The sequence below is a fragment of the Alligator mississippiensis genome, chromosome 2 (genome assembly GCF_030867095.1).
Source record: "Alligator mississippiensis isolate rAllMis1 chromosome 2, rAllMis1, whole genome shotgun sequence".
Taxonomy (NCBI): Eukaryota; Metazoa; Chordata; order Crocodylia; family Alligatoridae; genus Alligator; species Alligator mississippiensis.
In genome coordinates this window covers 165,056,845-165,072,036 of record NC_081825.1, presented here as the reverse complement: position 1 = coordinate 165,072,036, position 15,192 = coordinate 165,056,845, and the positions used below count along the sequence as shown (strand labels likewise).

The 15,192-nt window shown below is 44.9% G+C and overlaps 1 long non-coding RNA gene across 2 annotated transcripts in view; it reads right to left on the bottom strand.

Moving 5' to 3' along the window:
- LOC106740523 (uncharacterized) overlaps positions 1–11,559 on the bottom strand; it is a 34,625-nt gene extending 23,066 nt beyond the window's left edge. For both annotated transcript variants that reach the window (XR_002092131.2, XR_009459552.1), the window contains exon 1: positions 11,461–11,559. This is a non-coding gene — a long non-coding RNA (uncharacterized LOC106740523). The remainder of the gene's footprint in view (positions 1–11,460) is intronic.
- Positions 11,560–15,192: the final 3,633 nt, after the last annotated feature.

Sequence of the window (15,192 nt, the reverse complement as noted above, 5' to 3'; positions counted from 1 at the left end):
GCTTTGCATATTCAATGCAATACTCAGCTGTCATGTTTTGACATTATGAAAACAAAACTTTTGTATGGTATCAAAACACATTGCTTTGATGTTATCAGCACCAAACAATTAAGCATCCCCCCTGCAGCCCCTAACAACTATGAAACTATGAAGCATGATCCAAACAAAGTGTGTTATGGTCCTCATTCAAAATGCTTTTGAATTTCAATTCTGTGGGAAAATTCAAAATTCTGAGAGTTTTTTTCTGATTTTGAATGTGAACAAACTGAAACATCAAAAGTATTCAGGGGATAGAAGCTCTTGTTTTTAACCAGTTCTCATTCTGTCATATGTAATAAAAGTGACAATAGAAATAAAACTCACAAAGGAATATCAGACTGTATGAACTACAATAATGGGGTAGCTAATTGAGCTACACTGTAATTTAATTTCTCCACTGTAGAAGGAAACACTGTGTTTTCTTGCATACCACAGGCCCCCCCAAATAAGAAACATCCTGTTTTGTGAAGACAGAGTGTAAAATAAAAAAAAATTCTAGTCATGACTAAATTGTGACTGCAGGGGAACATGGCAGCAGCTGTTGTGGCTCCAAGAAGGTTCACACTGTAGCTCTTACCCTGCGGGGTAAATTCCTCACTGTTTCCTTCCCTAAGGAAGAAGCAGGGCAGCTATCTTGTAGCAGTGTCTCCCTGCTTCTATTCTGCCATGCTTCTGTTCCAGCAAAGAAAAATCAGTTTCCTTGCTTAAAACATGCACCCCAATTTTAAATGAGTGATTTCTGGGGAATAGGTATGTGTGGTGTGCAAATAAATGTGGTAAATGCATAAAACATGTAACAAGCTGCCTGTGGATAGTTGGGGATGGTTGGAAAGATCTACTTTCTTGTGGTAGGTGGAATCAGGTCTGCTTACGTGTGGCAAATGTCTTTTCTTCTAGGGACTCTCTGAAAACATAGTGCCAGGCCCTTGGCTCGGGTAAATCAGCAGGCCTTTTGAGTGGGATCCTTCCACCAGTGGAGGATCTGGCCTATATGCTACCACTAATGCTATTTGTGTGAAATTTTCAGTTTTGCAATAACTAACACTTTTTCTTTTAATTAACAATTTAGCACCTTGTGAAAAAACCTTTGCAAAATCCTATCCCCCGACCCCTTACTATTCTCTCAGACAATTTTCTGAGACAAATCTGTCTAAGATGGTCTGATCTATGACTCTGGTTATCCTTTTTCAAGATCATGGGCTTGTATATGTTGCAAATGCCCCAGCACCTGTATCACTGACAGAAAGTGGAAAAGTACTGCCAGGAGAAAGATGCTCTGTTCATGTGAAATAAGGCAGTGCACCTCCCAGCCCTCCTTCTCCCACTCAGCCTTTGTACCAGAGAAGTACCCATTATCTGTCTGTAATTGGTGGAGTATAGTGTGTACACCTGCAGCAACCAAAGCATCTGCCAGTCACATGAGGCATGATTAAATATGGCAGGATCAAGTATTATGGCATTTCTGGCTTGAATGGGGTTTCATCACATCTATTACAGACAAAAATAGAACCAGGTACCTCTAAATAGTTTATAAGTACCATGGTGTACGAATGTAAGAAATAACTCTATTGTTTCTAGGTCACAATACCAGCAATTAATGGCTAAGAGGAAACTGTCCAAATATTTTCAGTGCGTTGTTTATTTTTTTCAAGCTTCACCTTAATAGTATGCCGATTCAAAAGGGTCAAATGTGTCACTCACTCAAAAGATAAACACTTCTATAATTATAGCACGGTCACAATTGGCACTAGAATGTATCCTACATTCTGACACCAAAATAGTGGAAATACCCCTGTTACAGGTCAGAAACCAATTATCTGGTAATCAATCTCAGCTGACTGATACTTCTCACTTTAGATAACCCTGCATGTGCTGTGCAGAGCATGGCAATTCAAGAGGTAATAGTTTATCTTCAGCTTTGGGCTTGTCTACACATCACCCTACAGGAAAGTTGTTACTGCACCATGCACGGTGCAGTAACTGCCCATACTGTGCTGTGTGCATGGTTAGTTTTAGCCACTACTTTGCCATAGCAGTGTGCTAAAATGGGGAAGCGTGCCACTCGGGTGCAGTAGAAACCAGTCATGTGTAGACTCATGTAATCACTACGGCAACTTAGGGTGATGTGCAGACGTGCCCTTTGTGTCTGTGTTTCCTAAAGTGTCTGATCTATGAAAAGAGGAACAGATTGTACAGCAGTGGAGTTGGGAGACATGAATAAGATAGATGGGAGATAAATGAGGGTTGTAAATAGATAGTGACATTCACCCAAGTTCTTAAAGCTACAGTGGTCTAGACATACCTGTACACATCTCTGCACAGTTTCACTGGGTGATATCCACTGACAACTTGGACTCATTTGAGGGCCACTGGGCACTGGCCAGTGGTGCTCTGCTCAATGTGCCCCCCTTGGAACATTCATAAACCTTTGGCCCACACTCCTGTCCCTGGTTTCGCTTTAGTTGTCCCAAGTCATTGTTATGCCTCTACTTCCGCTGGTGGGCCAAGGGCCACATTTCTCTGGGCATAACAAATAGGCCTGACAAGAACTGGAGGGTTATAAAGAGAGTTGTAGCCTGGAAGGCACTGGAGGGAGAAGAGAAAGCAGGCTGGGATGTGCTGGGTGGCTGCAGAAGAAAAGAGAGGACTGCTAGAGAGTTACAGAAATTGGGCTTTTAAAGGAAGGGAGAAGCAGTGCCACTCATTCGTGGCTGTCCTAAATGTGCTGTCTCATAGCTCAGGAAAAAGCAGGGAGACTTCTTGCTCTCAAAAGGGCTTTATTGCAACAGTTAACACACATACCAAGATGGCTGACAACTTTCTGTTGATGTTATCACATCAGCCCTCAGGATGCAGGTTAACCTTTATTACTACAGGAGAAACTTGAATTTCCAAAGGACTGCAAAATCGTCTTGAAAGGAGGTTACAAGCACATCATTCTCTTATGAGCCTTTACCAGTCACTTCCCTTAATAAAAGAGAATAATCAAAAACAGAAACATCAATAAGCCTTTAAATTTAAAGTGGATAGTTTCACAAATCTAGTCTATTTAGTGGAACTGACACATGTCCTGCCTTAGTTTAGTAAAGAAGTGGAATATGATGCAGATGCTCTCAATTCCTACAGAGAAGACCTCTAGTTATCTCCTGCAATATGAATGAGGGATATTCATCCTAGCTTGGACAGTGCCTTGTACTTCTGCATCTGGAATCCAAACTTCCTGCTGCAGGGAAACAAGAGGTACATTTCTTGAGGCATGTCTAGTGTTATAATTCCATCTCTGATGGTCTTTTGTCAGTTTATTTTCCTCATGAAATTCCTGTGCATTGATAAGTTTTGGAACCAAGTCATCTATTGTAGTTGGTGGAGTTGTATGAAGCTGGTGACAAACAATTCAGGTAGACTCTATTCATGCTCTAATGGTGTTAAATGGTATATAAGGAGAAAGTTACAGAGTTCTCCGTTCTTCTGAAGCAGATTCTTCACAGTCCACACTAGACGTTCTGCTTCCCTGTTACTACATAGTAAATGTGGACTGCTGGAGATACCACCCTGAAAGTCATACTGGCCTGCAAACTACTTAAATGCAACTCCAGAAAGTTGTGGACCATTGTCTGTTCTTAAAACTTATGGTATGCCATGACACATGTATATACTCTTCAACACTGTTATAACTCTCTCAGTTCTATAACTGTGCCATCTCCAAGTAACAGGAATAAGAGTTGATAACAAAGAGGTAAACAGAACCCTTCTAGGTCACTAAGTCAACTCCCAGCATCTGCCTTGGATAATCTGGTAATTCAGTCATAAGACATGGCTCTACAGAGAATGGCCAGTGTTGAGAAGAAATCTTGCAACTAGCCACCCAGTTCTGTATGTCATGATTGACAGAGGGCCACCAAACTGTCTGATGAGCCCTGGGAGGAGAGCGCATTACCAGGTCTGTGTTCCAGCTGGCCAGGAGCACCTCACACCCAGAGCTCAGGTTCAACACACCCAACAGCATGGGAGTGAAATGCCTGGCCTGTGGCAGGGGGAGGGGTGTTGGTTTGGAGCTGCCCAACCTGGATAGGGTATGGGGAAGGCAGGCTGCCTGCAGCAAGTGGCATGTGGCCCACCTACCCCTGCTATGGAAGCAGGGAAGCAAGGCTCACGCAGAAGTTGCCTGTGTAAAGGCCACTTGGGCAACTTACCATCATCCCTGGGCACCTGTGCCTACACGAGGAGGGTGGTGAACAGCCCCTCTATACAGTGCATCCTATCTCTGAAATGTTGCAAATTCTCACAAAGAACCTCTCTGTCCTTGCTCTACAGAACCAGCTGCTGGATACAGGGGAGACCCATCTGCTGCCAGAGGAGATGAGGCCCTAAGCACACCACCAAATTCTGTAAGTACACTCTGCTTGTGCCAGCTCCATCAGTGATGGAGCCAGGACCAGATGGTTCTCCTCAAGTAGCTGTTCACCACGTCCAAGGAGCAGCTTGAGAAGACCCAGGCTTAGTGCTGTGAGGTCCATGAGATGGTCTGGGCATACCTTTACCTCCTGCAGAGGAAAGTGAAGAACCAGGAGAAGCATATACTGCACTGGGCTGTGGAGGCCACCAAGGAACCAGCATGCCCTCAATATGGTGCTGGTCTTGGTGGTCTCTTTTGTACCACCTGGCATCCAGGCCCTGGCCTCACCTGAGCCCTGGCAGCCATCCATGGGTCTGTGTCAACCCACCAGTGGTCAGGTGCAGCACTGCCTGCAGTGGCCAGGGCCTCCAGCCCCTGCTTCAGATCCTGGCCCCCTGGCGGCCAGCCCCCCTACCTCTCGCTCCACCTCCATATAGCCCCTGAGCAGAAACTGGCTGTGGTGGGGCTAGTTCATCACACGTGCCCTCCTGTTCCCCCTGCCCACTGGACTCACCCCAGTGTCCAAACATGAGGTCACATCAGCAGAGGCCATGGTACCAAGTGCCTCCCTCTGAGCTCTGCACCAAAAGGTGCCTGCTTCCCACTGTCCCCCCCTTCTCCCTCCCCCCATGCCCTAGCTGCTGCTGCCAGAGGGAGGGTGAGGAACATCCATGGTGCACTGGGCACAGGCTCTAGGGATGGGATCCTGGAGGGCTTCAGACTGTTCAGGGGCCAGAGAAGCATACGGCTGGAGCACACAGTGAGGGACACCCTTTTAACATTCGGGGCTGGTGGCCAGATGGCTGTGCCCAGCTGCAGCCAGCAATGGGCTGCTGTGGCTGGCTATGACTGGAGCCTGGAGCTCCCCCTTGGCTGCAGCAGCAGCCAGAGCGAGCCAGGAGTGTCCCTGGCCTGAACTGCTCCATACGGGCTCAATTTGTTCCTGTCACTGGGCTCACATGTAGATGCTGTGCCTGGATTAGTTTACTCTAGTGCAAATTGCACCAGAGCAAATGCAGTTATATTATTTGCGCACGTAGACGTGACAGCTGACTATGATCCAGAACACTGGCAGTCATCTTAATCCTTCCATGGCACCCACATCAACTGTTTCTCAAACACAATGATGTCTTCTTAGTGCCAGGGTACATAAGCATCCCAGAACAACCAGACAAGCAACAGTCTCCCTATCAGCAGAACCACACAACATTTTTGTGTTTAAATGGCATAAGGAAATCTGACTGTCTTACACTGAGTACAACTCCTATAATAAGTACATTTAAAAAAACTAGAGGTGGTAAATTTTTTAACCTGGAAAATGAAAGGCACGTGTGTCTCACTGCTGAGCTGCCAAAAGCTAGCTCAGTGAGGGGTGTCTGCTGAGCATACAAAATCCACCATGTCATCACTTTGTCATGGAAGTAACAATCTTTAAAAACAGGTGCATGCTGAGCCCATCTAGATGCTAGCAACCCTCCAGAGATGAAGAGCTGGTAAACTAGCCTCAAGAACTAGCCTCTGAAACCTCAAGAAGTAAAAATAACCCTTTTATAGAAAGCCAGCACAAAACATGAGCAAAAACTGGGTTATTGAGATAGATAGAGCTTAGGTGGCATTTAGCTGTTGCTTCAGCTTTGTGATGCTTTCTTCACTAGGGCAAATTCTACCTGCTAACCAGAATGCAGCAAAGTAGACTTCAGCTGATATTTTTTAGAAGTGTTACGGTCGTTTGCTAGAGCAGATTCATGAATATTGTTGATGTCGGAGACCTAGTTAAAAATTTCAGAGACAGGGAAGATCTAAATGAAGAGCTCATGCTGCGTGATAATAGGACTCTATATTCTACCAGGGCAAGGTACTCATGAGGGAATTCTAATGTGTGATTCATTTATAAATGAGGCTTTGTCATGCTGTGGCACAAGATCTCTCTTTCCTCAGAGGAATTCAGCTTTCCAGCTGTGTCAAGACACATTCTCCTGTTCCCTGCCCTTGTGGGAGGGGCAAAGAGGAGCCAGCTGGGTTTGCCTGGAGACAGGGTGGTGACAAAATGCTCAGGTGTGGTGGTGTAACAGCTATTGAAATGACCTTAGTTTGCCAGACTCAGACATGGCTGATCCTTGAGGATTCTGTTTATCAGGCTGGCTAATCCTGATGCCAACTGTTGCACAGCACTGACAGAGGATGGGGATGTATCTGTCTGAACAATTTGTATATAGCAATCAGACTTGTCTTTGGAGGTTTGTTCCCCACCTTATAATATGGCATCTTGAAACAACTACAGCCCTGATCTGGATCCTACACAAAGCAGTATAAGGAAGGAGTGATTCTGGTAAAGTCATATTATTGTAAGCCTAGAGAGCACAGGAGAAAAATTATCTCCAGTATGTGTATTCTCCTTCTGGTCTCTGCTGAGAGATCTTTCCATAGAGGTATGGCAAGGACTGCATCCCTCCAATTAAAAATTATTATTTATATAGTAGCAGCCTCTCAAGGAACTACCTGTAATCGAAGCCCCATTTGACAGTGTACTGTGCAAACACTGAGCAAAAGACAGTCTCTGCCCCAAGATCCTGTGATCTGAATAGACACAATAAGGGTTGGGAGGAAACAAAGAGGCCCAAAGAGTGGAAGTGGCTTGGCCAAGGTCATAGAGCACAGCAGTTCAGATCTATAAATAGAATCTAGATCTCTAGAGTTCCCAGTTTAATGTCCTCTCTCCACTGGACTACACTTGTCACTGCCAAATCTAGAGGGACTCCCTGGGTTATTTTGCACTGCTACTGACACACAACATTGGCACAGACAAAGCACCTGGGATAACATGCTGGGACCAGCCATGAATGAGCAGTGTGGATGGAAGGGATGCAGAGGATGATGCAACATAGCTTTTCTGCAGGATGGCTGCAGTGTTTGCTAGTCCTACCTCATTCAATCCTTCCTCTGAAGCCTTAAGGGGTAGGATGTGCCCAAACTCATTCCTACCAGAATAGTTAACTGGATCACACATTCCTCCAGTCTTTAAACCAATAGCAGCAAATACTGCCTATTCACACTACTGACAGATGGATGATGGAGCTAAACTGTGATCTTTCACACATCGGCAACATTTTCAAGCCTGAGTGCCTACATCTGGGTAGTGACCCCTATGAGGTCCGTAAGGAGACACCTACTTTGGCAGCCTCAGGAGTCCCCAGTGAAAACAGCAAAAATCCAGCTAGTCATTTAGATGCAAAAGCACTCCAAATAAATAAGCTATACCCAAGGCATAGCTGCAAACTCCTACTGAGGATAAAGAAAGTCCCTTTCCTCTGCCTTGAATTCACTGATATAATCCTGCATGCTCAAGACTGTGCCCCAGATTCTCTACAACTACAGTGTCTGACAGCCATGCTCTTTTGGGACTTGACACAACATGCATTGGCCTCCAGGGGGAAGCCCCCTTATTTGTAAAGGTGATAAATAACTTGGTGCTGAAAAAAATAAAAGATGACTTTCCACCTGCCCAGCATGCAAATTTAACAACATAATCAATGGGTGTCACTTATTCACGAGTAATTGACCTATAGTAAATGACACCCAACTACTTCTCAATCAGGAGTCAGCAACCTCCATATCCTGGAAGCAGTACTGTACCTAGACTCCTAGCAACCCCAGGCGAACTTTTAGTATCAGGCCCCCCTTCTCCAGAGGTAATGATAATAATAATCAAACAATGGAAAAAATACATTTTTGTGGCCCCTTTTCTGTCTGGATCTTGGGTGGCCACCCAGTTCATCCATACCTATGTCCAGGTCTGCCTGGAAGGGTGGGTGGCTTCCTGTCTGTGCTTAGTTTGTACCTGTTCCAGAGCTGGTGGTTCAGAGGGTAGCTCATACTTTATATGATCACTTGTTGTATATGTAACAAAAGGATTAATTTTGCAATTGGGCAGATGACTCCTGCATTCTGCAAATGGAAAAATATGAACATTTCATTCTGGCAGCTAATTTTCTTTTCTTGTTAACTCTTGATTTCAACAAGTCATGTCAAGTTTAACTACCACACTGAACACCTGCTACTCTGAAAGATTGTACAGCTGATTCATATTCAGATCTGCCATGAAAAACAGCAAGGAAAAAAACCAAAATGAGATGGAATTGTACATGCGAAAACAAGCATGTTAGTATTTGTAAATCTGCCAGTAGGACATGCAAAACTTTGCATTCTTTTCAGAGCTGTTAAAAAAATCCCCAATAGGAATAAAAACTCCACAAATCTTAATTACCACTAAGCCTCCCTAAATTAAAACCAGAACAGTTTAGGCAGGCTGAACATGTATTTAGTGCAGACTAAATGTAGCAAAACATGCCTATTTGTCCAAGCTATCAGTCAGCATGTATAAGAAGATGCAGCCAACACAATCTTTCTGAATCCATCTAGATGTACTTAAACCTCTTCCCCAGAAAAAAAAATTACATGTGCCCAAGCAGAAGCATTTTAAAAATAGCACCAGATAGGCCTGGTTGAAAATTTTCTAACTGTTTTTGGACAGGCAACTGATTTTGTCTAAAGGTTTCTTTTCCCCAAAAAAAATTCCACTTTCCTTGGAAATATTTAACTTCACATTAAATATAAAACGAAAAGAAAAAAAGGAACAGATTTCAGTCAAAACTCCACTCTATTTCCATGCAAAAACATTATCATTCTTTATATGTAAATTGAATTTCTTAAAGGAAAACTATGAGTTTTCATTGGCACCTAAAAATAGTTTTCATTGACATATAAAATTTCCACAGAAAAATAGAGGGGTTTTTTTCCATTCATCTCTATTGTTGATGCCATCAGCTACTTTTAATCAACCCAAGTAAACTAGAACTATTACATATTGATACTGTGAAAAAGCTTGGACCAATACAAATGTATCAAAAACTGCTCCAACTTCAACCCACTGGATAAAAGCGTTAAAGCTGGAGCTGTGTTTCTACATTTCTAGTGTTTTCTGCTTGTCTGCATAACTGCTGGGAGGCAAGGACTGCTGTTCGGTTTGAAGCAAGACTCCCCTCCTCCTCATTTGTAAGGGCTCCAATTGTACCTGAGTCAGGGCTGTCCAGCTGGTGCCATGTAGCTCCCAGGCTCCCAGTTTGGCCACTGTTCCCCCATCGCTCTCCTGCTGCTGCTGCCAGGGTCTTCAGGCACCCCTTCCTTCCTCTAATTTTTTATTCCTGTCCCCAGCCCTGGGGGTGGGGTAAAGTGATGCAGTCCTCAATGCTGAGGGGTTTTATGGTCAGGTGACTGAGGAGTGCCAACATGGTGTGGTACAGTACAGAACACGCAGACACAGTGAAGTATAGGGGGGCTTCCACTATGCAGCATGGGGGGTGCATGCAGTCCAGCACAGGGGTATTGCAGGGTCTGTTTGCTGCATTGCTGCAAGGCATGTTTGCTTTGAGGCATACAGCCCCTGGCCACTCAGAAGTTGGGAAGCCCTGCATCATATCTACACATTGTTCCTTGAGTGTCTGGAAAGTAACATTCTTGAGCTGACCATGCTCAGCCAAACCCCCATTCATATGCTCCACACTCAAGGAAAAAAAAAAAAAAAAAAAAGAGATGAAGCTGCTCTTGAGTGTGCTTGAGAATAGCCTTGGAAGTTGCTTAGCCTCTGCATTTCTAGCTTTGACATGTGCAAGTGGGAGAATGTGGATGGAGCATCCCCGCCAGGATACGTCAGGGACACAGTGGGTGCTTACAGAAGAGCACCTCAATCACATTGTACCTTTTTGCGCTTTACACAAAGCATTTAAAGATACAGCATCAAAGCTAACACACAGTCAGCATTTGACAGTGGGGGCAGAGTGCTTCCATGCACTCACTGAGGCCAGGAAACAGGGGGTACCTGCTGTGGAAGCCAACCAGCCAAATTGCTGCCCAGCTGCTTCCCCATCCCTGTCTGCCAGCTGGCTGCACAGTCAGACACAATTCATTCCCCTTGTGTGAGGGACCAGTGTGAAGGCAGCTTGGGGAATGTGCCCCTTCCTTGCCAGTGCCATGGAGCACTGGTGACCCTCTCCTGATAGGGCACCCCCATCCCCAATCACTGCCCAGCTGCTCCCCCTCTCCTGCCTGCTGGCTGGCTACAAAAGGAAGAGACTCTGCCTCCAGGGACATGACACATGACCCTCATAAAGAACTATATACAAGTTCTCTAAGGCACTCTAATTTACAGCACCTTCATTTACTACTTGATTTAACATGGGTTACTTTTTCACACAGTTGGCCATTTTAAAAGCACTCTGCAGGCACTCATGTGTGTTATGACATGGCTGTAGAGTAATTTTAGAGGCCAGATCATGTAAAAAATGTCACTTCTCTCTCTGCCCTGGGTAGCCATACCCAAAGACATTAATGGAAAGCCTCCCTCTGAGGTTAGTGGGCATTGGATCAGGTTCAGGAGGGTCTGGAAAGGCATAGCACCAAGCAGGATTGGGCCTTAAGCAAGTAGTAGTAGTAGTAGTAGGCATCTGTCTGACTCGCGAGACAACAGAATTATGCTGAACATAAACCTCACTTGAGAGAGAAAGTGAAGCTGGAGTGACCTCCCTAGGGTGCACAAGTCTGGGTAGTGTATATGTTGATACTGAGCTGCCCACACACCAGCGTCCCCCTCTCAGCCTTGCTGATCTAATTCAAAGGAAAGGCAGGTGCAAGTAGGATTGCAGTCAGCTTGACTACAATTGCAGCTGAATACTGAAACAACACTTGACAGCTAGCCCATTGACCTAGGCAAAATGACAGAGGTAAAACAAGCAGCAGTGTAAGGTAGATTAGCAATTAACTGCTTCAGCAATGCTAGAAAGGACAGATAGCTTGAGTTAATCTGTCTACCTGCAGCATCCATTCTGAAATGCTGTTTCAGTGGAATACCAGCACTTGGATACAAAAGCTAAGTACAGGCAGTCAAAAAGCCCAAAACTGAATTGATTCAGTCTTTGCAGGTTAGTTTCAGCTCAAAATTTAAACTGAGAAACAACTGGACACACATTTACCTTTGATTCAGGAAATGCAGCCACATGCCTGCAGTGGCTCAGGCTTGAAGTCACAGGGTGCTAGAGCACAGCTCTCAGGCACTTCCTCTTCCTGCTGCCCCTGAGGTCTCTAAGCTTTGCAGTACAACATCACAGCAGCAAAACTCTGCAAGGTTGCTCATCACCTCCTCTTCCTGCTTCTAGGTGCCTCTGGGATTTATAGTCCACAGTCACAGCCAGGAGTAACTTTTAGTAAGTTTTAGCAGGGCAGGGCAGGGAAGCTTTGTACTCAGGAGAACGGGTGTTTAACTCCCTTCCTTGTCCACAGATCCTAGCCAGGGTTTGCTGGGGGTTTGCCCTGCATCTCTCTTTTTCCCCCTCCCCCCTTCTCTGGAGCAGATAGCAGAGCAGAGTGCAGCCCAGCCCAGGGCTGGAAAGCATGCTGGGTTGCTGGGGGATTGCTTTAACTTGACCTAGGAAGGGGTCTGGGAAAGAAGTTTCATAAACCAGTTTGACCTCAATCAGTTAGGTCTGATACTACATTCAACCAGGTTTATCTTAAACCAGTTTCAGCCATTTTGAAATTTGTTTATGTGCACTGAACTTCTGTTCTGTTGCAGGTTTAAATCAGTTTCTGATGACTTAAACCAGTTTTATGTGTAACTTCTGTCCCTAGCCAAAGTCTCCCTTTGCTAAAAAGCAATAAGCAGAGGCGATTGTTCTTTGGTAGGAAGGCAATGGAAATCCACAGGCAAACAAATCAAATCTATGCCCTCCCCAAAAAGTCTCCCTTTTTGAACTTTTTACACCCCACAAAATGTCATTTAATTATGCTTCTTGCTTTCTGATGGTCAATAAGAGCCTTCTCTACATAAGTAAACATACCAGTTAGTGAGTCAACAGTCTTTGTAGACAACAGTCTGCATCACTAACACTGGTAGCATTTCAGGTTAAAAGTCAATATGTTTCTTTGCCTGCAATTACTGGAACAATGTTTACAGTTACAAACTTTGTGACACCAAGGAAATGTCACCAATTTTGAAAACTTGCTTTTCTCTTAAATTTATACTTCCCAGACCTCAATTTACTCATCCCAATCCCTGTTAACATACTGGAATACTTAGAGCTCAGTAAACACTGTATTTTTCAGTTTATTGGGAGACTTAAAATATTGGGCAAAATAATCTGTTTCACATCAAACCCAAAATGAAATTGGTTTGGTTTTCCCAAGTAGATAATAAACAAAAATAATTGTTCAGGTTGACCAAAATGTTTCCATTTTTTAAAGTATTTTTATCCATTTTCAAAATAATAACGTTGTTTCAAAAAGAAAAGTAAGAACATTGCCTTTCAAAAAGTTGAAAGGATTAGTTTGATTTCACCAATTTTCACTTCAATAAGGAGAAGTGCAAAGTTCTGCACTTAGGATGGAACAATCCCATGCACCTCTACAGACTGGGGACTGACTGGCTAAGCAGCAGCTCTGCAGAAAAGGACCTGGGGGTTACAGTAGACAGTAAGCTGAATATAAGCTAATAGTGTGCCCTTGTTGCAAAGAAGGCTAATGACATACTGGGCTGCTTTAGTAGGAGTGTTGCCAGCAGATCAAGAGAAGTGATTCTCCCCCTCTGTTTGGCACTGGTGAGGCAACATGGGGAGTCCTGCGTCCAGTTTTGGCCCCCTACTACAGAAAGGATGTGGACAAATTGGAGGGAGTTGTGCGCATCTAACAAGATGCTTTACTATGCAGTAGACCAAATCGTTGTGTACTAAGCTTAACCATCTACACATGCAGTCTCTTACTGCACATTAATTTACTCAACAGTTAGCAAACTGCTGAGTAATTACTGTGCAGTAAGGCACATGTAGACAGCTGACCAGGAGCAAATTTGCTCCCAGTCAGCCAGGCACTAGGGGATGGGAGATTGCTTCTTGGCCCTGGGAGCTACTTGCTGCTGGGTTAGGCTCCACCATTGGAGCCTGGGCAGGGGCAATGTCCCCCTGCCCCAGCAGCAGAGAGCTCCCAACCCCAACTTAACTGGGGAGCAACATCCCAGCTTCCATTTGATTATCATGATCACAGAGCTGGGGCAGGGAGCAATCTCTCAGCCCCTGCTCTGCAATCATAGAGCTGGGGCAGGGAACTCCCTGCATGGGAAGAGTTCCTAGCCCATCCTAGAGCTGACTGGGACTTGCACCAGACTGAGACAGTTCCCAGCCACCCCTGGACTGCACAGGAAAGCTTGCACACGCAGTCTGGAGCTGGATGGGAATTGTTTCATGCAGTGCCCAGCCAGCTCCAAGCTGCACATGCAGACTTCCCTGCACAGCCCAGAGGTGGCCAGAAACTGTCCTGGTCAGGGGCAGGTTCCAGCCCCAGAGCTTTTTCCCAGCCCTGTGCCCCACCTGGGCAATAGAGGCATGGGGCTTAGAAAGCTATGTGGGAGGAGCAGGTCCTAGCCCTCTGCCCCAATCTACTGGGGGCAGCTAGCAGTGAGTCTCCAGGAAATTACCCTGGAGAAAACCCATCCAGCAACATTTGCACGTGTAGACACGTCCATTAAAGAGTAGTCTGCCAGGCAGTTACAGGGCCTGTGGCTCCAAGAAACACAGCCAAGTGAGAGCTTCCTGGATTCTTGATGTGGATCGGAGGCTAGAGTTGGGAAGTCCAGCAATGGTTTCCCAATGGCCTGTGGCTCCCTCACAATGCATGCATAGTTGCAGAGGGCTGGGGTGGGGAGATGGGGGCCCAGAAACTATAGATCCTGGAAACCTCACAAGCTGCTCAGGAAAACCAGAATTCTTGACAAGAACATCAATTTCACTGAGCTGCTATGGATTTAGAGGCCCTATTTCATTTCAGTAGCACTGTGCTTCTAAAATTCCTGATTTGAGGCATATTTTCCAAGTGTTGTGGTTTGGTCTGATTCAGGCTGAAATGAAATAAAAAGGAGAGAAAGAAATTCTCCATGAATTGAACAGCTGGCTTTTCAGCCAGCTCTAGTGAAGAATACATATGCACAAGGCATCACCAGCTAGCATCAGCTTACCAACTGCAAAAATATGTAAGCTTTTTACACTCTTAATGCCAAATGTGTCATTTTCTAATAGAACACAATAATCTCCCTTGCTGCAGAAAGAAGGAGAAATGAAGTGACATGTTTCTGGACTGACCACATGATTTTCCATATGACTCTCAGCAAGTCAAGAGGCACTGCCATATAAGCCTGTACTGCAGGGTGTCAAACCCCTATGAATTGGTTTTAGTAGTAGATTAGGGCACTCAGTACCTCTGAAAGCATAACATGTTGAAAACTCTCGATATTCTCAGATTTTTCTATACCTCTGAAAAAGGTGAAAAGGTTTGATTTTTGTGAAGAGGTGGGGTCTGTTTCCTGTTTCATCATAGTCCAGTTTGTCCAATATTAGTTGTGACAACCATGCCTGATGTCTTGGTATTGTACCTATGATGTTACACAATCACAGGAACACTCTTTAATTGATTTCACTGTGATCTGCCTTGCTTGGAGGTGCAAATGAGAAGTTCAGACCCAGATCAGAACTGTCTTGGAGTTTGAGGGGACTTATGTCTGGTTTGCCAGTTTAGAGTAATTTTCTAGGGATGGACCCAAGTCACAAAGTTTAGATCCAGATACTGATTCTGAATTTTGCAATAGGTTGAGCAATTTGGGTACGGCCTTATAATTGCCATGGTCTGAGTGGCAGAACAGTACAGTGGCTGGCCTGCAGGTG